Source organism: Schistocerca gregaria, chromosome 2 (assembly GCF_023897955.1).
Source record: "Schistocerca gregaria isolate iqSchGreg1 chromosome 2, iqSchGreg1.2, whole genome shotgun sequence".
Taxonomy (NCBI): Eukaryota; Metazoa; Arthropoda; class Insecta; order Orthoptera; family Acrididae; genus Schistocerca; species Schistocerca gregaria.
The window spans coordinates 869,782,909-869,803,055 of NC_064921.1; the positions used below are offsets into that span (position 1 = coordinate 869,782,909).

The following is a 20,147-nucleotide window of genomic DNA, read 5'->3' on the forward strand; positions in this document are numbered from 1 at the left end:
GGCAATGTCACAGGGTTCCTCGCGTAGTAGCAGCCCCGCGAGGACAGAGAAAATTCGCGCACACACTGAACGATTGAAACAGTTTCTCAGTGCCGGAAAGGAACAGGACTTTGCCGCTGCGAAACGTAAATTAGAACAGGGCAGCGAGCAATTACCACAGCGCCCGCGCAAACATTCTGTACCGTCACAGCCGGCCGTGGCATCGCGCGGCGGCAAGGAGGAGGCCACCCAGACGCCGGGCGACGCACGACCACCCCCGCCACCTGACAGTCACAGCCCGTGGTGGCAGCAGCAGGAGGACGAGGGGGGACAGTAGGAATGGCCGCAGACCCACACCGTTGTCATGAGATCACCTACATGCAATTGACCTAGGAACGGATGTGTCTTGAACTGTGTCCAGTGTATTGTTGTGCCATATCTTTGTAGATTTGCTACCAACCACTACAGTCTTTTAAGAATATTGCGATTTCCATTTTATGCCAACTGCCATTCATTTAAGTATAAGTCCGGCGTTTTATCACTTCGTTGGTGCTTTTTATATTGTTTTGTCTTGTCCATCTGTTTAAAATGTCAACGCATTCACTCCCACCGAGTGTGTTTTCCGTTTTGACTTTAAACGTTGCCGGAATCTCAGCGGTGCACAAGGTAGCTGCCTTTAAAGATGTTTTATATCATGGAAACTTTAGTATTGCTCTTCTTCAAGAAGTGTCTAGTGATGTTTTTAGCAATATTCCAGGTTACGATGTTATTTACAACCTTAATAGTGACAATAACTGTGGCACAGCAATTTTATATAAGTCGTTTTTCGAACCTACGGACATCAGACTTCTCCCAGATGGTCGTGTACTGGCGTGTGTTATTGAGGGTGTCCAATTTGTCAACGTCTATGTGCCCTCGGGGACTGATCAAAAACGCACAAGAGCTCGTTTCTTTACCACGGACGTCTGTCCCTTTTTAGCTACGGCTCGTCCTCTTATATTCGGCGGTGATTTTAATTGTGTTGTTGCTAATGCGGACCAGTATCCCACCCCCACTAAATGTGCAGAACTGAACACCCTTTTAACTGCAGTCGACTTGCGTGATACGTGGCGTCACTACCACCCAACCCTGACGCAGTATACGCACTTTTCTACTGGCGGGGCCAGTAGAATAGATAGGATCTATGTTTCACGGGAGCTAACAGATGCTTTATGCGCCGTCGAAGTTCTGCCTGTCGCCATGAGTGATCATTGTGGCTACGTGTGTGCTTTGCGGTTGCAGTGCTGTCGCGCGAAATCACTCGCAGCATACTGGAAATTAAATACCGGGTATCTGGGTGCCGAAGGGCTCCGTGCAGAGCTGCGTGTCGCATGGCAGCAGTGTTTAGCAAAGGTCCATCATTACGGGTCCTGCATCGAGTGGTGGGTGGCGCATGCCAAACCGCTTCTGCGGAAGGCGGCGCAATTATATAGTAGAGAAGCAAGTTACTGGCACAGGCGTACGTTGGCATTCTATCAGCAGTGCCTCCAGGATGCTATTAATTCACCTGTTGCCCCCGACGCGAACTTTAGACTCCGTCTGGGCAAAATTAAAGCTAGGATTCTGCGGCTGCACCGGGAAAGGTCGAAGGGTTTAATGATTCGGAGCCGTCCCTTGTGCCACGTTGATGACGAGGAGCCGTCCCTCTATCATCTTGCCCGGGAGAAGAAACAGGCTCGCAAAAAGTATATTGATGCGTTGGAAACTGATGCGGGGATTGTCTTATCGCAGCGGCACGAAGTTGTCCGCCATATCGCCGACTATTATACTTCGCTTTTTCACGATACTGCCGCGGACGGCGAAGCCATGCGAATTTTATTAGAAGACTTAGCCGACTGCATATCCGACCCTGACCGTGAAGAGCTGGTTGCAGAGATGTCGAACCAGGAAGTCTTCCAGATCTTGAAAGCTAGTACAACGGGCAAGTCGCCTGGCCCCGACGGTCTTCCTACAGAGTTTTATGTTACTTTCTGGGACATTGTAGGGGACAAGTTTACGGTAGTGGTGAACGAAGTGCTTCGCGGCGTTGTCATCCCGAGTCAGTTTCTCGAAGGGCACATTGTTCTGATCCCCAAACAACGGGGTACGTGCCGGGTCACCGATCTGCGGCCGATTACGCTGTTGAATGCTGATTACAAGTTGGCCGCCAGATGTGTTGCAGCGAAGTTACAGGCAGTAATGGACAAAGTCATCTGTCCCTTTCAATCATGCGGCGTTAAGAGGCGTACCATTTTCAATGCGGCATCTACCTATCGTGACGTCATCGCATACTCCGCCGTCCACCGACTTTCAGCAGCTGTCCTTTCTGTGGACTTTGCCAATGCGTTTGACAGGATGAGCCACGATTATTTGATGCACGTTATGGAAAGGATGGGCTTTGGCTTCCGCTTCATTCGCGTGATACGTCATTTCCTGACAGGGGCCAGTTCGGTAGTGACAATTAATGGATGGCGAACGCCACCTATAGTTCTTAGTAGATCGGTGCGACAGGGCTGTCCCTTATCTATGTACCTTTTTGTAATTGCTTTGGACCCACTGCTGCGTGCGCTGGACCGCACGATAGGCGGCGTGGATATTCATCGTGCCTCAGTGACGTGTCTCGCTTATGCTGATGACGTAGGTGTTTTTATCGGCGACGACAATGATTTTCATCAAATACGGCCCTTACTGCGGTGGTATGAATGTGCGTCGGGTGCCCTGATTAATCCAAGGAAGACTGTGCTGATTCCTTTAGGAAATTGCGAAGTGGATCCCGATCAGACATGGTTTCGAGTAGTCCGTACTCATACGATCTTGGGACTTGATGTAACCGCTAATCCTCAGCAGATGCGGGCGCGCACCTGGCGCCGGCTACTGAATCATGTCAAAGGCCTATGTAAGACTTACGCCAGCCGACGTCTCACACTCCTCCAGAAAGTCGACCTCATTAACAGCGCCGTGTATTCTAAGGCCTGGTACGTGGCACAGCTCCTGGACGTTCCGCGACCCCTCGCCCGATCGTTTTCGCAGGCCGCGTACTGGCTCCTGTGGCGCCACGAAATTTTCAAGGTTCGGGCGGCAACGTGTGTCCTCGACACCACCTTCGGGGGACTCGGCCTCGTAGATTTTTCCCGGAAGTGTTCGGCGCTGCTGGTGCACCGCACGGCCGCCCTGCAGGTCGACAGCCCGGATGGAACGGCGGCGGCCATGCTCGTCGCCTACCGACCGCCCTCCGAGAGCGCACCGGTGTCCGTTGTGGGCATCCCGTATCAACTCGGCTACGTCAGAGCTTACTACCTGCAGCGGAGCTATGTCCTGGAAGCGGCGCTGGACAGGAACCGGAATGTTCGCCGACTGTATGCGGCAATGGTGGGGAGGCCACCCCCTCACAAGCTCGCTCTTCGCTTCCCCGCGACCAACTGGCGGCAGGTCTGGCTTAATGTTCATCATCCCGTGTTGCCCTCCGGCGTTCGGTCCCAGTGGTATAAACTGGTCAACAATACGGTGGCCACAAACCAACGTCTTTCGGACATCCGTCTGCTGCCATCTGCCAACTGTGGTGCTTGTGGCGTTCCGGACACAAGGGAGCATCGCTTTCAGTGTCGTTTTGTGGCAGCAGTCTGGGCCCTGTGTAGGGTCATGGTGGCTCTGATCAACCGGACGACACCCTCACACGTGACTGTCAGTGATGTTCTTGCGCCAGGGCTCCAACCCTTCCCTCGCACCAAGCACAATGCAACGGTGTGGCTCCTAGGCCACACGGTCTACGCAATTCTGGAGTGCCACGTTCAGGATGCGTCTACGTATTTAGCGTACTTGTGGGATGCACATTCTCATGTACAGCGGCTGAAGAATTACAACCAACTCTTTGCTAATTTTCTGCGTGCTGCGTTACAACATGGTTACGCAAAAACGTTCAATCATTGATATACGGAAAACTGTGTTGAAGACTGAAGAGGCTATCTATTCTTGTTCATTTTTCAATCATTTTTGTTTGCCTTTGACCCGATGGTTTTGATGCGTGTGTGAGGCTATTATGCGTTACGGAAGAAAAATGCTTTTTATACTACTTTCATTTGGATCACAGCAGTGGTGCGTTTCGTTTCTCATATGGAAGTGACAATATTATTTTACTTTTATTTTATTACTTACTTCTTATGGACTTCGTAGTGAGTTTTTAGTTTGTCCTCTCCACGCGCATCTTGTTCACCAAGAATGGTCATTGAATTTCTTGTGTTTCTTTTAACGAAGAACTCTATTCAGACATTTTGCTCGTAGTCGCCCGTGGCTTCTTTTAGGATGGATATTTTATTTTGACATTTTCATCGTCTGCAGAGATGCAGTGTCTTTTATTGTGCATTTCAAGGATAACAGAAAATTTGATTTTGTGGAAGACTTTTCATTTCTTATTAGATTTTCACGACATGATCCACGAGAGAAGCCGTCCGCGACGGGCGTATACCACCACGACAGATATGATAGCGTTGAAGCTCGCCGATGAAGGCATATTTTGGTGAGAGCAAGGAGGGCTATAAGGGGAGTTGGGAGGCCCTAAAAAAAAAAAAAAAAAAAAAAAAAAAAAAAAAAGTGGTAGAATGCTCGCCTGCCACGCGGGCGGCCCGGGTTCGATTCCCGGCCGATGCATCATTTTGTTTTTCCCCGATAGTGGAGCTGCGAGTCTTTCGCACTCGAAGTGCGTGGGCCACGAGAATGGACCGCGGGATTCCGTGTGGAAACAGCCAAACACGCAGCGCGCACGTCTTCTCGTTTGGACTCCTGCGTGCTATTGTACATACTGGCGTCGGCCTAGCATCGCAAGTTGCCTGCAGCGCTGGGAATGCACGTGTAGTAACAGAAAAAATGAGCCAGCAAGTGCAGACTCTCTACCACTAGTATTTGCTACTTGCCGAGATTCCAGAAGGTTTGGCAATCACGTGCCTCGGTAGCGCAGTAGGCAGCGCGTAAGTCTCATAATCTTAAGGTCGTGAGTTCGATCCTCACCCGGGGCATTTAATTTACTTTCGTTCACAGCTGAATTGACGGCTCTGGGGTTGAGAAGGAGCAAAACAGCTTGTAGTTTGTTATCCACAAGGTTTCAACAACTCAGCGTGAAAATGCTTACTTCCCGTTATTACTACTTGCAGTTCTTTTGTGAAATTTTCAAGAAAAAATGTACTAGTACTAAAACTGAATTTCGTATGATATAACATGTAAAGTCACACAGTGTATGGCCTGCTATACCTGTATAACGACAGGCTGCAGGTCTTTACTTGCGAAATAAGTAAATAAATATTACTACTCACAGGTTTGCTTTTCCTCCTACCCCTGTAACAACGAGGCCAAAAGCAACGGACTGTGACTTTTGCCATGCGCGCCTCGGCATGGGAGCGCGAAAAGATGGTCGCAAACAGGGAAAGTGCGACACGGAAAGCCAGTGGAGGGAGTGTAAACCCCGAAAAAAGTGTGCGCGTCCGGTGTGGTCTAGTGGCTAGGATACCTGGCTTTCACCCAGGAGGCCCGGGTTCGATTCCCGGTACCGGAATGTAATTTTTTCGGAACAAATCACGACAAGTTTGGACAGAGCGAAATGCTGTTTTCACGTCCTCCTCGCGTTATAGCTACTGGTTCATAAACGTGAGCTGAAAACAGTCGAGAGAAACGGGCACGCAATGAAATTACTACGAGCAGCGGAATAAAGGGAGGAGAGACGCTGGTCCACTGTTGGACTGCTACCATAGAAATGTTACCTGTAAATACGCAGAGCTACTCCCTCTAAGTGCTGGAAGACAGTGTGCACCGAGGCCCGTTAGCTCAGTTGGTTAGAGCGTCGTGCTAATAACGCGAAGGTCGTGGGTTCGATCCCCCCACGGGCCAATACGATTTTTCTATTTCAAAAAGGCAACGCCTATTTCGGCGGGGAAGTGTGGTGACTAAGAAATCGTGTGGGAGCAGATAGGGGACCCGAAAGCGACTTGTCGGGACGCGCTAAAACACTTCACAGGTCACAGCACGCTGAACACACTGTTTCTCGTCCGATCACCGCTACTGCGCGACGCTGGGCGTTGTCAGTGCTTGGGCGGGTGACCGCCTGCGAACACAGGGCGCTGCCGACAGTTTCAATTCGTATTTCTCTTTTCTCGTCGGTTTCGGAGCTGCAGCGCTATTCGGTCAAGGGCACTGGCGCCACGTTTTGCCTCTCGGTATGCCAAGTCGCGCCGTGCGGCCACAGTGAAAAGAAGGAGCGTGTTGTAAAATTTTCAACAAAGAAAAAAAGAAATGTACTAGTAATAAAACTGAATTTGTCTGACAGAACATGTAAAATCACACAATGCACGATAACAGGCAGCAGGTCTTTACTTGAGGCATAAGTAATGTTGTGCCCGCCTCGCCATACCTCTCTCAGTCGTTTCGCGTGCTTGTCCTTCTGATATAGGCCGATTGGAGAGCGTCAGCTCTCGCGTCAGCCGAGACAAGTCGAGACTCAAGCGGAATCGACGCACACAATATAGGGTGGCCTGCAGCGAGTAAGAGGGGGAAAGAAACATTAATTTAAGGACGCGTGGCAAAAGTACTCATACGCAGAAGTAAAACGGAGGCTGCGGTGGCCGGGAATCGAACCCGGATCAACTGCTTGGAAGGCAACTATGCTGACCATTACACCACCACCGCACGGTTTTCTTCTGCGCACGCCCCGCTGTGTCTGCTTCCCGCCTGTCGGCGGCGGCCGAAGGTGGTCGCAGCAGTAGGCGCATTACGGGGTAGGCGAGCGCATCCAGACAGCGTCTCTACGCACATTTCGCGTCCTTTGGCAAGAGTCGTCGCGTGCGTGCGCCGCAACACTACTAAGACGATCGCGTTCGGGCGTCATTTTTAAGCAGTGCAGCGCAGGATTCAGCGTTTGTAGCATTCTCTCGAGAGGATGCCACGGCGCTGGACGGCAGTCCCACTTTCCCTTCAGACGTCTGCCGCGGAAAGCACAAGGAAGCTGCGAACTAGCTGGGCATCGGTGGTTCAGTGGTAGAATGCTCGCCTGCCACGCGGGCGGCCCGGGTTCGATTCCCGGCCGATGCATCATTTTGTTTTTCCCCGATAGTGGAGCTGCGAGTCTTTCGCACTCGAAGTGCGTGGGCCACGAGAATGGACCGCGGGATTCCGTGTGGAAACAGCCAAACACGCAGCGCGCACGTCTTCTCGTTTGGACTCCTGCGTGCTATTGTACATACTGGCGTCGGCCTAGCATCGCAAGTTGCCTGCAGCGCTGGGAATGCACGTGTAGTAACAGAAAAAATGAGCCAGCAAGTGCAGACTCTCTACCACTAGTATTTGCTACTTGCCGAGATTCCAGAAGGTTTGGCAATCACGTGCCTCGGTAGCGCAGTAGGCAGCGCGTAAGTCTCATAATCTTAAGGTCGTGAGTTCGATCCTCACCCGGGGCATTTAATTTACTTTCGTTCACAGCTGAATTGACGGCTCTGGGGTTGAGAAGGAGCAAAACAGCTTGTAGTTTGTTATCCACAAGGTTTCAACAACTCAGCGTGAAAATGCTTACTTCCCGTTATTACTACTTGCAGTTCTTTTGTGAAATTTTCAAGAAAAAATGTACTAGTACTAAAACTGAATTTCGTATGATATAACATGTAAAGTCACACAGTGTATGGCCTGCTATACCTGTATAACGACAGGCTGCAGGTCTTTACTTGCGAAATAAGTAAATAAATATTACTACTCACAGGTTTGCTTTTCCTCCTACCCCTGTAACAACGAGGCCAAAAGCAACGGACTGTGACTTTTGCCATGCGCGCCTCGGCATGGGAGCGCGAAAAGATGGTCGCAAACAGGGAAAGTGCGACACGGAAAGCCAGTGGAGGGGGTGTAAACCCCGAAAAAAGTGTGCGCGTCCGGTGTGGTCTAGTGGCTAGGATACCTGGCTTTCACCCAGGAGGCCCGGGTTCGATTCCCGGTACCGGAATGTAATTTTTTCGGAACAAATCATGACAAGTTTGGACAGAGCGAAATGCTGTTTTCACGTCCTCCTCGCGTTATAGCTACTGGTTCATAAACGTGAGCTGAAAACAGTCGAGAGAAACGGGCACGCAATGAAATTACTACGAGCAGCGGAATAAAGGGAGGAGAGACGCTGGTCCACTGTTGGACTGCTACCATAGAAATGTTACCTGTAAATACGCAGAGCTACTCCCTCTAAGTGCTGGAAGACAGTGTGCACCGAGGCCCGTTAGCTCAGTTGGTTAGAGCGTCGTGCTAATAACGCGAAGGTCGTGGGTTCGATCCCCCCACGGGCCAATACGATTTTTCTATTTCAAAAAGGCAACGCCTATTTCGGCGGGGAAGTGTGGTGACTAAGAAATCGTGTGGGAGCAGATAGGGGACCCGAAAGCGACTTGTCGGGACGCGCTAAAACACTTCACAGGTCACAGCACGCTGAACACACTGTTTCTCGTCCGATCACCGCTACTGCGCGACGCTGGGCGTTGTCAGTGCTTGGGCGGGTGACCGCCTGCGAACACAGGGCGCTGCCGACAGTTTCAATTCGTATTTCTCTTTTCTCGTCGGTTTCGGAGCTGCAGCGCTATTCGGTCAAGGGCACTGGCGCCACGTTTTGCCTCTCGGTATGCCAAGTCGCGCCGTGCGGCCACAGTGAAAAGAAGGAGCGTGTTGTAAAATTTTCAACAAAGAAAAAAAGAAATGTACTAGTAATAAAACTGAATTTGTCTGACAGAACATGTAAAATCACACAATGCACGATAACAGGCAGCAGGTCTTTACTTGAGGCATAAGTAATGTTGTGCCCGCCTCGCCATACCTCTCTCAGTCGTTTCGCGTGCTTGTCCTTCTGATATAGGCCGATTGGAGAGCGTCAGCTCTCGCGTCAGCCGAGCAAAGTCGAGACAAGTCGAGACTCAAGCGGAATCGACGCACACAATATAGGGTGGCCTGCAGCGAGTAAGAGGGGGAAAGAAACATTAATTTAAGGACGCGTGGCAAAAGTACTCATACGCAGAAGTAAAACGGAGGCTGCGGTGGCCGGGAATCGAACCCGGATCAACTGCTTGGAAGGCAACTATGCTGACCATTACACCACCACCGCACGGTTTTCTTCTGCGCACGCCCCGCTGTGTCTGCTTCCCGCCTGTCGGCGGCGGCCGAAGGTGGTCGCAGCAGTAGGCGCATTACGGGGTAGGCGAGCGCATCCAGACAGCGTCTCTACGCACATTTCGCGTCCTTTGGCAAGAGTCGTCGCGTGCGTGCGCCGCAACACTACTAAGACGATCGCGTTCGGGCGTCATTTTTAAGCAGTGCAGCGCAGGATTCAGCGTTTGTAGCATTCTCTCGAGAGGATGCCACGGCGCTGGACGGCAGTCCCACTTTCCCTTCAGACGTCTGCCGCGGAAAGCACAAGGAAGCTGCGAACTAGCTGGGCATCGGTGGTTCAGTGGTAGAATGCTCGCCTGCCACGCGGGCGGCCCGGGTTCGATTCCCGGCCGATGCATCATTTTGTTTTTCCCCGATAGTGGAGCTGCGAGTCTTTCGCACTCGAAGTGCGTGGGCCACGAGAATGGACCGCGGGATTCCGTGTGGAAACAGCCAAACACGCAGCGCGCACGTCTTCTCGTTTGGACTCCTGCGTGCTATTGTACATACTGGCGTCGGCCTAGCATCGCAAGTTGCCTGCAGCGCTGGGAATGCACGTGTAGTAACAGAAAAAATGAGCCAGCAAGTGCAGACTCTCTACCACTAGTATTTGCTACTTGCCGAGATTCCAGAAGGTTTGGCAATCACGTGCCTCGGTAGCGCAGTAGGCAGCGCGTAAGTCTCATAATCTTAAGGTCGTGAGTTCGATCCTCACCCGGGGCATTTAATTTACTTTCGTTCACAGCTGAATTGACGGCTCTGGGGTTGAGAAGGAGCAAAACAGCTTGTAGTTTGTTATCCACAAGGTTTCAACAACTCAGCGTGAAAATGCTTACTTCCCGTTATTACTACTTGCAGTTCTTTTGTGAAATTTTCAAGAAAAAATGTACTAGTACTAAAACTGAATTTCGTATGATATAACATGTAAAGTCACACAGTGTATGGCCTGCTATACCTGTATAACGACAGGCTGCAGGTCTTTACTTGCGAAATAAGTAAATAAATATTACTACTCACAGGTTTGCTTTTCCTCCTACCCCTGTAACAACGAGGCCAAAAGCAACGGACTGTGACTTTTGCCATGCGCGCCTCGGCATGGGAGCGCGAAAAGATGGTCGCAAACAGGGAAAGTGCGACACGGAAAGCCAGTGGAGGGGGTGTAAACCCCGAAAAAAGTGTGCGCGTCCGGTGTGGTCTAGTGGCTAGGATACCTGGCTTTCACCCAGGAGGCCCGGGTTCGATTCCCGGTACCGGAATGTAATTTTTTCGGAACAAATCATGACAAGTTTGGACAGAGCGAAATGCTGTTTTCACGTCCTCCTCGCGTTATAGCTACTGGTTCATAAACGTGAGCTGAAAACAGTCGAGAGAAACGGGCACGCAATGAAATTACTACGAGCAGCGGAATAAAGGGAGGAGAGACGCTGGTCCACTGTTGGACTGCTACCATAGAAATGTTACCTGTAAATACGCAGAGCTACTCCCTCTAAGTGCTGGAAGACAGTGTGCACCGAGGCCCGTTAGCTCAGTTGGTTAGAGCGTCGTGCTAATAACGCGAAGGTCGTGGGTTCGATCCCCCCACGGGCCAATACGATTTTTCTATTTCAAAAAGGCAACGCCTATTTCGGCGGGGAAGTGTGGTGACTAAGAAATCGTGTGGGAGCAGATAGGGGACCCGAAAGCGACTTGTCGGGACGCGCTAAAACACTTCACAGGTCACAGCACGCTGAACACACTGTTTCTCGTCCGATCACCGCTACTGCGCGACGCTGGGCGTTGTCAGTGCTTGGGCGGGTGACCGCCTGCGAACACAGGGCGCTGCCGACAGTTTCAATTCGTATTTCTCTTTTCTCGTCGGTTTCGGAGCTGCAGCGCTATTCGGTCAAGGGCACTGGCGCCACGTTTTGCCTCTCGGTATGCCAAGTCGCGCCGTGCGGCCACAGTGAAAAGAAGGAGCGTGTTGTAAAATTTTCAACAAAGAAAAAAAGAAATGTACTAGTAATAAAACTGAATTTGTCTGACAGAACATGTAAAATCACACAATGCACGATAACAGGCAGCAGGTCTTTACTTGAGGCATAAGTAATGTTGTGCCCGCCTCGCCATACCTCTCTCAGTCGTTTCGCGTGCTTGTCCTTCTGATATAGGCCGATTGGAGAGCGTCAGCTCTCGCGTCAGCCGAGCAAAGTCGAGACAAGTCGAGACTCAAGCGGAATCGACGCACACAATATAGGGTGGCCTGCAGCGAGTAAGAGGGGGAAAGAAACATTAATTTAAGGACGCGTGGCAAAAGTACTCATACGCAGAAGTAAAACGGAGGCTGCGGTGGCCGGGAATCGAACCCGGATCAACTGCTTGGAAGGCAACTATGCTGACCATTACACCACCACCGCACGGTTTTCTTCTGCGCACGCCCCGCTGTGTCTGCTTCCCGCCTGTCGGCGGCGGCCGAAGGTGGTCGCAGCAGTAGGCGCATTACGGGGTAGGCGAGCGCATCCAGACAGCGTCTCTACGCACATTTCGCGTCCTTTGGCAAGAGTCGTCGCGTGCGTGCGCCGCAACACTACTAAGACGATCGCGTTCGGGCGTCATTTTTAAGCAGTGCAGCGCAGGATTCAGCGTTTGTAGCATTCTCTCGAGAGGATGCCACGGCGCTGGACGGCAGTCCCACTTTCCCTTCAGACGTCTGCCGCGGAAAGCACAAGGAAGCTGCGAACTAGCTGGGCATCGGTGGTTCAGTGGTAGAATGCTCGCCTGCCACGCGGGCGGCCCGGGTTCGATTCCCGGCCGATGCATCATTTTGTTTTTCCCCGATAGTGGAGCTGCGAGTCTTTCGCACTCGAAGTGCGTGGGCCACGAGAATGGACCGCGGGATTCCGTGTGGAAACAGCCAAACACGCAGCGCGCACGTCTTCTCGTTTGGACTCCTGCGTGCTATTGTACATACTGGCGTCGGCCTAGCATCGCAAGTTGCCTGCAGCGCTGGGAATGCACGTGTAGTAACAGAAAAAATGAGCCAGCAAGTGCAGACTCTCTACCACTAGTATTTGCTACTTGCCGAGATTCCAGAAGGTTTGGCAATCACGTGCCTCGGTAGCGCAGTAGGCAGCGCGTAAGTCTCATAATCTTAAGGTCGTGAGTTCGATCCTCACCCGGGGCATTTAATTTACTTTCGTTCACAGCTGAATTGACGGCTCTGGGGTTGAGAAGGAGCAAAACAGCTTGTAGTTTGTTATCCACAAGGTTTCAACAACTCAGCGTGAAAATGCTTACTTCCCGTTATTACTACTTGCAGTTCTTTTGTGAAATTTTCAAGAAAAAATGTACTAGTACTAAAACTGAATTTCGTATGATATAACATGTAAAGTCACACAGTGTATGGCCTGCTATACCTGTATAACGACAGGCTGCAGGTCTTTACTTGCGAAATAAGTAAATAAATATTACTACTCACAGGTTTGCTTTTCCTCCTACCCCTGTAACAACGAGGCCAAAAGCAACGGACTGTGACTTTTGCCATGCGCGCCTCGGCATGGGAGCGCGAAAAGATGGTCGCAAACAGGGAAAGTGCGACACGGAAAGCCAGTGGAGGGGGTGTAAACCCCGAAAAAAGTGTGCGCGTCCGGTGTGGTCTAGTGGCTAGGATACCTGGCTTTCACCCAGGAGGCCCGGGTTCGATTCCCGGTACCGGAATGTAATTTTTTCGGAACAAATCATGACAAGTTTGGACAGAGCGAAATGCTGTTTTCACGTCCTCCTCGCGTTATAGCTACTGGTTCATAAACGTGAGCTGAAAACAGTCGAGAGAAACGGGCACGCAATGAAATTACTACGAGCAGCGGAATAAAGGGAGGAGAGACGCTGGTCCACTGTTGGACTGCTACCATAGAAATGTTACCTGTAAATACGCAGAGCTACTCCCTCTAAGTGCTGGAAGACAGTGTGCACCGAGGCCCGTTAGCTCAGTTGGTTAGAGCGTCGTGCTAATAACGCGAAGGTCGTGGGTTCGATCCCCCCACGGGCCAATACGATTTTTCTATTTCAAAAAGGCAACGCCTATTTCGGCGGGGAAGTGTGGTGACTAAGAAATCGTGTGGGAGCAGATAGGGGACCCGAAAGCGACTTGTCGGGACGCGCTAAAACACTTCACAGGTCACAGCACGCTGAACACACTGTTTCTCGTCCGATCACCGCTACTGCGCGACGCTGGGCGTTGTCAGTGCTTGGGCGGGTGACCGCCTGCGAACACAGGGCGCTGCCGACAGTTTCAATTCGTATTTCTCTTTTCTCGTCGGTTTCGGAGCTGCAGCGCTATTCGGTCAAGGGCACTGGCGCCACGTTTTGCCTCTCGGTATGCCAAGTCGCGCCGTGCGGCCACAGTGAAAAGAAGGAGCGTGTTGTAAAATTTTCAACAAAGAAAAAAAGAAATGTACTAGTAATAAAACTGAATTTGTCTGACAGAACATGTAAAATCACACAATGCACGATAACAGGCAGCAGGTCTTTACTTGAGGCATAAGTAATGTTGTGCCCGCCTCGCCATACCTCTCTCAGTCGTTTCGCGTGCTTGTCCTTCTGATATAGGCCGATTGGAGAGCGTCAGCTCTCGCGTCAGCCGAGCAAAGTCGAGACAAGTCGAGACTCAAGCGGAATCGACGCACACAATATAGGGTGGCCTGCAGCGAGTAAGAGGGGGAAAGAAACATTAATTTAAGGACGCGTGGCAAAAGTACTCATACGCAGAAGTAAAACGGAGGCTGCGGTGGCCGGGAATCGAACCCGGATCAACTGCTTGGAAGGCAACTATGCTGACCATTACACCACCACCGCACGGTTTTCTTCTGCGCACGCCCCGCTGTGTCTGCTTCCCGCCTGTCGGCGGCGGCCGAAGGTGGTCGCAGCAGTAGGCGCATTACGGGGTAGGCGAGCGCATCCAGACAGCGTCTCTACGCACATTTCGCGTCCTTTGGCAAGAGTCGTCGCGTGCGTGCGCCGCAACACTACTAAGACGATCGCGTTCGGGCGTCATTTTTAAGCAGTGCAGCGCAGGATTCAGCGTTTGTAGCATTCTCTCGAGAGGATGCCACGGCGCTGGACGGCAGTCCCACTTTCCCTTCAGACGTCTGCCGCGGAAAGCACAAGGAAGCTGCGAACTAGCTGGGCATCGGTGGTTCAGTGGTAGAATGCTCGCCTGCCACGCGGGCGGCCCGGGTTCGATTCCCGGCCGATGCATCATTTTGTTTTTCCCCGATAGTGGAGCTGCGAGTCTTTCGCACTCGAAGTGCGTGGGCCACGAGAATGGACCGCGGGATTCCGTGTGGAAACAGCCAAACACGCAGCGCGCACGTCTTCTCGTTTGGACTCCTGCGTGCTATTGTACATACTGGCGTCGGCCTAGCATCGCAAGTTGCCTGCAGCGCTGGGAATGCACGTGTAGTAACAGAAAAAATGAGCCAGCAAGTGCAGACTCTCTACCACTAGTATTTGCTACTTGCCGAGATTCCAGAAGGTTTGGCAATCACGTGCCTCGGTAGCGCAGTAGGCAGCGCGTAAGTCTCATAATCTTAAGGTCGTGAGTTCGATCCTCACCCGGGGCATTTAATTTACTTTCGTTCACAGCTGAATTGACGGCTCTGGGGTTGAGAAGGAGCAAAACAGCTTGTAGTTTGTTATCCACAAGGTTTCAACAACTCAGCGTGAAAATGCTTACTTCCCGTTATTACTACTTGCAGTTCTTTTGTGAAATTTTCAAGAAAAAATGTACTAGTACTAAAACTGAATTTCGTATGATATAACATGTAAAGTCACACAGTGTATGGCCTGCTATACCTGTATAACGACAGGCTGCAGGTCTTTACTTGCGAAATAAGTAAATAAATATTACTACTCACAGGTTTGCTTTTCCTCCTACCCCTGTAACAACGAGGCCAAAAGCAACGGACTGTGACTTTTGCCATGCGCGCCTCGGCATGGGAGCGCGAAAAGATGGTCGCAAACAGGGAAAGTGCGACACGGAAAGCCAGTGGAGGGGGGTGTAAACCCCGAAAAAAGTGTGCGCGTCCGGTGTGGTCTAGTGGCTAGGATACCTGGCTTTCACCCAGGAGGCCCGGGTTCGATTCCCGGTACCGGAATGTAATTTTTTCGGAACAAATCATGACAAGTTTGGACAGAGCGAAATGCTGTTTTCACGTCCTCCTCGCGTTATAGCTACTGGTTCATAAACGTGAGCTGAAAACAGTCGAGAGAAACGGGCACGCAATGAAATTACTACGAGCAGCGGAATAAAGGGAGGAGAGACGCTGGTCCACTGTTGGACTGCTACCATAGAAATGTTACCTGTAAATACGCAGAGCTACTCCCTCTAAGTGCTGGAAGACAGTGTGCACCGAGGCCCGTTAGCTCAGTTGGTTAGAGCGTCGTGCTAATAACGCGAAGGTCGTGGGTTCGATCCCCCCACGGGCCAATACGATTTTTCTATTTCAAAAAGGCAACGCCTATTTCGGCGGGGAAGTGTGGTGACTAAGAAATCGTGTGGGAGCAGATAGGGGACCCGAAAGCGACTTGTCGGGACGCGCTAAAACACTTCACAGGTCACAGCACGCTGAACACACTGTTTCTCGTCCGATCACCGCTACTGCGCGACGCTGGGCGTTGTCAGTGCTTGGGCGGGTGACCGCCTGCGCTCTTTTCTCGTCGGTTTCGGAGCTGCAGCGCTATTCGGTCAAGGGCACTGGCGCCACGTTTTGGCTCTCGGTATGCCAAGTCGCGCCGTGCGGCCACAGTGAAATGAAGGAGCGTGTTGTAAAATTTTCAACAAAGAAAAAAAGAAATGTACTAGTAATAAAACTGAATTTGTCTGACAGAACATGTAAAATCACACAATGCACGATAACAGGCAGCAGGTCTTTACTTGAGGCATAAGTAATGTTGTGCCCGCCTCGCCATACCTCTCTCAGTCGTTTCGCGTGCTAGTCCTTCTGATATAGGCCGATTGGAGAGCGTCAGCTCTCGCGTCAGCCGAGCAAAGTCGAGACAAGTCGAGACTCAAGCGGAATCGACGCACACAATATAGGGTGGCCTGCAGCGAGTAAGAGGGGGAAAGAAACATTAATTTAAGGACGCGTGGCAAAAGTACTCATACGCAGAAGTAAAACGCAGGCTGCGGTGGCCGGGAATCGAACCCGGATCAACTGCTTGGAAGGCAACTATGCTGACCATTACACCACCACCGCACGGTTTTCTTCTGCGCACGCCGCGCTGTGTCTGCTTCCCGCCTGTCGGCGGCGGCCGAAGGTGGTCGCAGCAGTAGGCGCATTACGGGGTAGGCGAGCGCATCCAGACAGCGTCTCTACGCACATTTCGCGTCCTTTGGCAAGAGTCGTCGCGTGCGTGCGCCGCAACACTACTAAGACGATCGAGTTCGGGCGTCATTTTTAAGCAGTGCAGCGCAGGATTCAGCGTTTGTAGCATTCTCTCGAGAGGATGCCACGGCGCTGGACGGCAGTCCCACTTTCCCTTCAGACGTCTGCCGCGGAAAGCACAAGGAAGCTGCGAACTAGCTGGGCATCGGTGGTTCAGTGGTAGAATGCTCGCCTGCCTCGCGGGCGGCCCGGGTTCGATTCCCGGCCGATGCATCATTTTGTTTTTCCTCGATAGTGGAGCTGCGAGTCTTTCGCACTCGAAGTGCGTGGGCCACGAGAATGGACCGCGGGATTCCGTGTGGAAACAGCCAAACACGCAGCGCGCACGTCTTCTCGTTTGGACTCGTGCGTGCTATTGTACATACTGGCGTCGGCCTAGCATCGCAAGTTGCCTGCAGCGCTGGGAATGCACGTGTAGTAACAGAAAAAATGAGCCAGCAAGTGCAGACTCTCTACCACTAGTATTTGCTGCTTGCCGAGATTCCAGAAGGTATGGCAATCACGTGCCTCGGTAGCGCAGTAGGCAGCGCGTAAGTCTCATAATCTTAAGGTCGTGAGTTCGATCCTCACCCGGGGCATTTAATTTACTTTCGTTCACAGCTGAATTGACGGCTCTGGGGTTGCGAAGGAGCAAAACAGCTTGTAGTTTGTTATCCACAAGGTTTCAACAACTCAGCGTGAAAATGCTTACTTCCCGTTATTACTACTTGCAGTTCTTTTGTGAAATTTTCAAGAAAAAATGTACTAGTAATAAAACTGAATTTCGTATGATATAACATGTAAAGTCACACGGTGTATGGCCTGCTATACCTGTATTATGACAGGCTGCAGGTCTTTACTTGCGAAATAAGTAAATAAATATTACTACTCACAGGTTTGCTTTTCCTCGTACCCCTGTAACAACGAGGCCAAAAGCAACGGACTGTGACTTTTGCCATGCGCGCCTCGGCATGGGAGCGCGAAAAGATGGTCGCAAACAGGGAAAGTGCGACACGGAAAGCCAGTGCAGGGGGTGTAAACCCCGAAAAAAGTGTGCGCGTCCGGTGTGGTCTAGTGGCTAGGATACCTGGCTTTCACCCAGGAGGCCCGGGTTCGATTCCCGGTACCGGAATGTAATTTTTTCGGAACAAATCACGACAAGTTTGGACAGAGCGAAATGCTGTTTTCACGTCCTCCTCGCGTTATAGCTACTGGTTCATAAACGTGAGCTGAAAACAGTCGAGAGAAACGGGCACGCAATGAAATTACTACGAGCAGCGGAATAAAGGGAGGAGAGACGCTGGTCCACTGTTGGACTGCTACCATAGAAATGTTACCTGTAAATACGCATAGCTACTGCCTCTAAGTGCTGGAAGACAGTGTGCACCGAGGCCCGTTAGCTCAGTTGGTTAGAGCGTCGTGCTAATAACGCGAAGGTCGTGGGTTCGATCCCCCCACGGGCCAATACGATTTTTCTATTTCAAAAAGGCAACGCCTATTTCGGCGGGGAAGTGTGGTGACTAAGAAATTGTGTGGGAGCAGATAGGGGACCCGAAAGCGACTTGTCGGGACGCGCTAAAACACTTCACTGATCACACTGTTTCTCGTCCGATCACCGCTACTGCGCGACGCTGGGCGTTGTCAGTGCTTGGGCGGGTGACCGCCTGCGAACACATGGCGCTGCCGACAGTTTCAATTCGTATTTCTCTTTTCTCGTCGGTTTCGGAGCTGCAGCGCTATTCGGTCAAGGGCACTGGCGCCACGTTTTGGCTCTCGGTATGCCAAGTCGCGCCGTGCGGCCACAGTGAAATGAAGGAGCGTGTTGTAAAATTTTCAACAAAGAAAAAAAGAAATGTACTAGTAATAAAACTGAATTTGTCTGACAGAACATGTAAAATCACACAATGCACGATAACAGGCAGCAGGTCTTTACTTGAGGCATAAGTAATGTTGTGCCCGCCTCGCCATACCTCTCTCAGTCGTTTCGCGTGCTAGTCCTTCTGATATAGGCCGATTGGAGAGCGTCAGCTCTCGCGTCAGCCGAGCAAAGTCGAGACAAGTCGAGACTCAAGCGGAATCGACGCACACAATATAGGGTGGCCTGCAGCGAGTAAGAGGGGGAAAGAAACATTAATTTAAGGACGCGTGGCAAAAGTACTCATACGCAGAAGTAAAACGCAGGCTGCGGTGGCCGGGAATCGAACCCGGATCAACTGCTTGGAAGGCAACTATGCTGACCATTACACCACCACCGCACGGTTTTCTTCTGCGCACGCCGCGCTGTGTCTGCTTCCCGCCTGTCGGCGGCGGCCGAAGGTCGTCGCAGCAGTAGGCGCATTACGGGGTAGGCGAGCGCATCCAGACAGCGTCTCTACGCACATTTCGCGTCCTTTGGCAAGAGTCGTCGCGTGCGTGCGCCGCAACACTACTAAGACGATCGAGTTCGGGCGTCATTTTTAAGCAGTGCAGCGCAGGATTCAGCGTTTGTAGCATTCTCTCGAGAGGATGCCACGGCGCTGGACGGCAGTCCCACTTTCCCTTCAGACGTCTGCCGCGGAAAGCACAAGGAAGCTGCGAACTAGCTGGGCATCGGTGGTTCAGTGGTAGAATGCTCGCCTGCCTCGCGGGCGGCCCGGGTTCGATTCCCGGCCGATGCATCATTTTGTTTTTCCTCGATAGTGGAGCTGCGAGTCTTTCGCACTCGAAGTGCGTGGGCCACGAGAATGGACCGCGGGATTCCGTGTGGAAACAGCCAAACACGCAGCGCGCACGTCTTCTCGTTTGGACTCGTGCGTGCTATTGTACATACTGGCGTCGGCCTAGCATCGCAAGTTGCCTGCAGCGCTGGGAATGCACGTGTAGTAACAGAAAAAATGAGCCAGCAAGTGCAGACTCTCTACCACTAGTATTTGCTGCTTGCCGAGATTCCAGAAGGTATGGCAATCACGTGCCTCGGTAGCGCAGTAGGCAGCGCGTAAGTCTCATAATCTTAAGGTCGTGAGTTCGATCCTCACCCGGGGCATTTAATTTACTTTCGTTCACAGCTGAATTGACGGCTCTGGGGTTGCGAAGGAGCAAAACAGCTTGTAGTTTGTTATCCACAAGGTTTCAACAACTCAGCGTGAAAATGCTTACTTCCCGTTATTACTACTTGCAGTTCTTTTGTGAAATTTTCAAGAAAAAATGTACTAGTAATAAAACTGAATTTCGTATGATATAACATGTAAAGTCACACGGTGTATGGCCTGCTATACCTGTATTATGACAGGCTGCAGGTCTTTACTTGCGAAATAAGTAAATAAATATTACTACTCACAGGTTTGCTTTTCCTCGTACCCCTGTAACAACGAGGCCAAAAGCAACGGACTGTGACTTTTGCCATGCGCGCCTCGGCATGGGAGCGCGAAAAGATGGTCGCAAACAGGGAAAGTGCGACACGGAAAGCCAGTGCAGGGGGTGTAAACCCCGAAAAAAGTGTGCGCGTCCGGTGTGGTCTAGTGGCTAGGATACCTGGCTTTCACCCAGGAGGCCCGGGTTCGATTCCCGGTACCGGAATGTAATTTTTTCGGAACAAATCACGACAAGTTTGGACAGAGCGAA

At 51.4% G+C, this 20,147-nt stretch overlaps 32 non-coding genes across 32 annotated transcripts; 26 read left to right on the forward strand and 6 right to left on the reverse strand.

Annotated features, from left to right (window-relative positions):
* Nucleotides 1-4,933: 4,933 nt before the first annotated feature.
* Nucleotides 4,934-5,006, forward strand: Trnam-cau (transfer RNA methionine (anticodon CAU)). The gene has a single exon. It is a non-coding gene; the product is annotated as a tRNA-Met (tRNA).
* A 461-nt stretch (nt 5,007-5,467) lies between these two features.
* On the forward strand, nt 5,468-5,539 carry Trnae-uuc (transfer RNA glutamic acid (anticodon UUC)). The gene has a single exon. It is a non-coding gene; the product is annotated as a tRNA-Glu (tRNA).
* A 258-nt stretch (nt 5,540-5,797) lies between these two features.
* On the forward strand, nt 5,798-5,871 carry Trnai-aau (transfer RNA isoleucine (anticodon AAU)). The gene has a single exon. It is a non-coding gene; the product is annotated as a tRNA-Ile (tRNA).
* A 723-nt stretch (nt 5,872-6,594) lies between these two features.
* Trnag-ucc (transfer RNA glycine (anticodon UCC)) lies at nt 6,595-6,666 on the reverse strand. The gene has a single exon. It is a non-coding gene; the product is annotated as a tRNA-Gly (tRNA).
* A 331-nt stretch (nt 6,667-6,997) lies between these two features.
* On the forward strand, nt 6,998-7,068 carry Trnag-gcc (transfer RNA glycine (anticodon GCC)). The gene has a single exon. It is a non-coding gene; the product is annotated as a tRNA-Gly (tRNA).
* A 292-nt stretch (nt 7,069-7,360) lies between these two features.
* Nucleotides 7,361-7,433, forward strand: Trnam-cau (transfer RNA methionine (anticodon CAU)). The gene has a single exon. It is a non-coding gene; the product is annotated as a tRNA-Met (tRNA).
* A 461-nt stretch (nt 7,434-7,894) lies between these two features.
* Nucleotides 7,895-7,966, forward strand: Trnae-uuc (transfer RNA glutamic acid (anticodon UUC)). Its single transcript has one exon. It is a non-coding gene; the product is annotated as a tRNA-Glu (tRNA).
* A 258-nt stretch (nt 7,967-8,224) lies between these two features.
* Trnai-aau (transfer RNA isoleucine (anticodon AAU)) lies at nt 8,225-8,298 on the forward strand. The gene has a single exon. It is a non-coding gene; the product is annotated as a tRNA-Ile (tRNA).
* A 733-nt stretch (nt 8,299-9,031) lies between these two features.
* On the reverse strand, nt 9,032-9,103 carry Trnag-ucc (transfer RNA glycine (anticodon UCC)). The gene has a single exon. It is a non-coding gene; the product is annotated as a tRNA-Gly (tRNA).
* Nucleotides 9,104-9,434: 331 nt separating this feature from the next.
* Trnag-gcc (transfer RNA glycine (anticodon GCC)) lies at nt 9,435-9,505 on the forward strand. The gene has a single exon. It is a non-coding gene; the product is annotated as a tRNA-Gly (tRNA).
* Nucleotides 9,506-9,797: 292 nt separating this feature from the next.
* Nucleotides 9,798-9,870, forward strand: Trnam-cau (transfer RNA methionine (anticodon CAU)). The gene has a single exon. It is a non-coding gene; the product is annotated as a tRNA-Met (tRNA).
* A 461-nt stretch (nt 9,871-10,331) lies between these two features.
* Trnae-uuc (transfer RNA glutamic acid (anticodon UUC)) lies at nt 10,332-10,403 on the forward strand. The gene has a single exon. It is a non-coding gene; the product is annotated as a tRNA-Glu (tRNA).
* Nucleotides 10,404-10,661: 258 nt separating this feature from the next.
* On the forward strand, nt 10,662-10,735 carry Trnai-aau (transfer RNA isoleucine (anticodon AAU)). Its single transcript has one exon. It is a non-coding gene; the product is annotated as a tRNA-Ile (tRNA).
* Nucleotides 10,736-11,468: 733 nt separating this feature from the next.
* Nucleotides 11,469-11,540, reverse strand: Trnag-ucc (transfer RNA glycine (anticodon UCC)). The gene has a single exon. It is a non-coding gene; the product is annotated as a tRNA-Gly (tRNA).
* A 331-nt stretch (nt 11,541-11,871) lies between these two features.
* Trnag-gcc (transfer RNA glycine (anticodon GCC)) lies at nt 11,872-11,942 on the forward strand. Its single transcript has one exon. It is a non-coding gene; the product is annotated as a tRNA-Gly (tRNA).
* A 292-nt stretch (nt 11,943-12,234) lies between these two features.
* Nucleotides 12,235-12,307, forward strand: Trnam-cau (transfer RNA methionine (anticodon CAU)). Its single transcript has one exon. It is a non-coding gene; the product is annotated as a tRNA-Met (tRNA).
* A 461-nt stretch (nt 12,308-12,768) lies between these two features.
* Trnae-uuc (transfer RNA glutamic acid (anticodon UUC)) lies at nt 12,769-12,840 on the forward strand. The gene has a single exon. It is a non-coding gene; the product is annotated as a tRNA-Glu (tRNA).
* Nucleotides 12,841-13,098: 258 nt separating this feature from the next.
* Trnai-aau (transfer RNA isoleucine (anticodon AAU)) lies at nt 13,099-13,172 on the forward strand. The gene has a single exon. It is a non-coding gene; the product is annotated as a tRNA-Ile (tRNA).
* A 733-nt stretch (nt 13,173-13,905) lies between these two features.
* Trnag-ucc (transfer RNA glycine (anticodon UCC)) lies at nt 13,906-13,977 on the reverse strand. Its single transcript has one exon. It is a non-coding gene; the product is annotated as a tRNA-Gly (tRNA).
* A 331-nt stretch (nt 13,978-14,308) lies between these two features.
* Nucleotides 14,309-14,379, forward strand: Trnag-gcc (transfer RNA glycine (anticodon GCC)). The gene has a single exon. It is a non-coding gene; the product is annotated as a tRNA-Gly (tRNA).
* A 292-nt stretch (nt 14,380-14,671) lies between these two features.
* Nucleotides 14,672-14,744, forward strand: Trnam-cau (transfer RNA methionine (anticodon CAU)). Its single transcript has one exon. It is a non-coding gene; the product is annotated as a tRNA-Met (tRNA).
* A 462-nt stretch (nt 14,745-15,206) lies between these two features.
* Nucleotides 15,207-15,278, forward strand: Trnae-uuc (transfer RNA glutamic acid (anticodon UUC)). The gene has a single exon. It is a non-coding gene; the product is annotated as a tRNA-Glu (tRNA).
* Nucleotides 15,279-15,536: 258 nt separating this feature from the next.
* Trnai-aau (transfer RNA isoleucine (anticodon AAU)) lies at nt 15,537-15,610 on the forward strand. The gene has a single exon. It is a non-coding gene; the product is annotated as a tRNA-Ile (tRNA).
* A 697-nt stretch (nt 15,611-16,307) lies between these two features.
* Trnag-ucc (transfer RNA glycine (anticodon UCC)) lies at nt 16,308-16,379 on the reverse strand. Its single transcript has one exon. It is a non-coding gene; the product is annotated as a tRNA-Gly (tRNA).
* A 331-nt stretch (nt 16,380-16,710) lies between these two features.
* Nucleotides 16,711-16,781, forward strand: Trnag-gcc (transfer RNA glycine (anticodon GCC)). Its single transcript has one exon. It is a non-coding gene; the product is annotated as a tRNA-Gly (tRNA).
* A 292-nt stretch (nt 16,782-17,073) lies between these two features.
* Trnam-cau (transfer RNA methionine (anticodon CAU)) lies at nt 17,074-17,146 on the forward strand. Its single transcript has one exon. It is a non-coding gene; the product is annotated as a tRNA-Met (tRNA).
* A 461-nt stretch (nt 17,147-17,607) lies between these two features.
* Nucleotides 17,608-17,679, forward strand: Trnae-uuc (transfer RNA glutamic acid (anticodon UUC)). The gene has a single exon. It is a non-coding gene; the product is annotated as a tRNA-Glu (tRNA).
* A 258-nt stretch (nt 17,680-17,937) lies between these two features.
* Trnai-aau (transfer RNA isoleucine (anticodon AAU)) lies at nt 17,938-18,011 on the forward strand. Its single transcript has one exon. It is a non-coding gene; the product is annotated as a tRNA-Ile (tRNA).
* Nucleotides 18,012-18,730: 719 nt separating this feature from the next.
* On the reverse strand, nt 18,731-18,802 carry Trnag-ucc (transfer RNA glycine (anticodon UCC)). Its single transcript has one exon. It is a non-coding gene; the product is annotated as a tRNA-Gly (tRNA).
* Nucleotides 18,803-19,133: 331 nt separating this feature from the next.
* Trnag-gcc (transfer RNA glycine (anticodon GCC)) lies at nt 19,134-19,204 on the forward strand. The gene has a single exon. It is a non-coding gene; the product is annotated as a tRNA-Gly (tRNA).
* A 292-nt stretch (nt 19,205-19,496) lies between these two features.
* Trnam-cau (transfer RNA methionine (anticodon CAU)) lies at nt 19,497-19,569 on the forward strand. Its single transcript has one exon. It is a non-coding gene; the product is annotated as a tRNA-Met (tRNA).
* Nucleotides 19,570-20,030: 461 nt separating this feature from the next.
* Nucleotides 20,031-20,102, forward strand: Trnae-uuc (transfer RNA glutamic acid (anticodon UUC)). The gene has a single exon. It is a non-coding gene; the product is annotated as a tRNA-Glu (tRNA).
* The last annotated feature ends 45 nt before the right edge of the window (nt 20,103-20,147 follow it).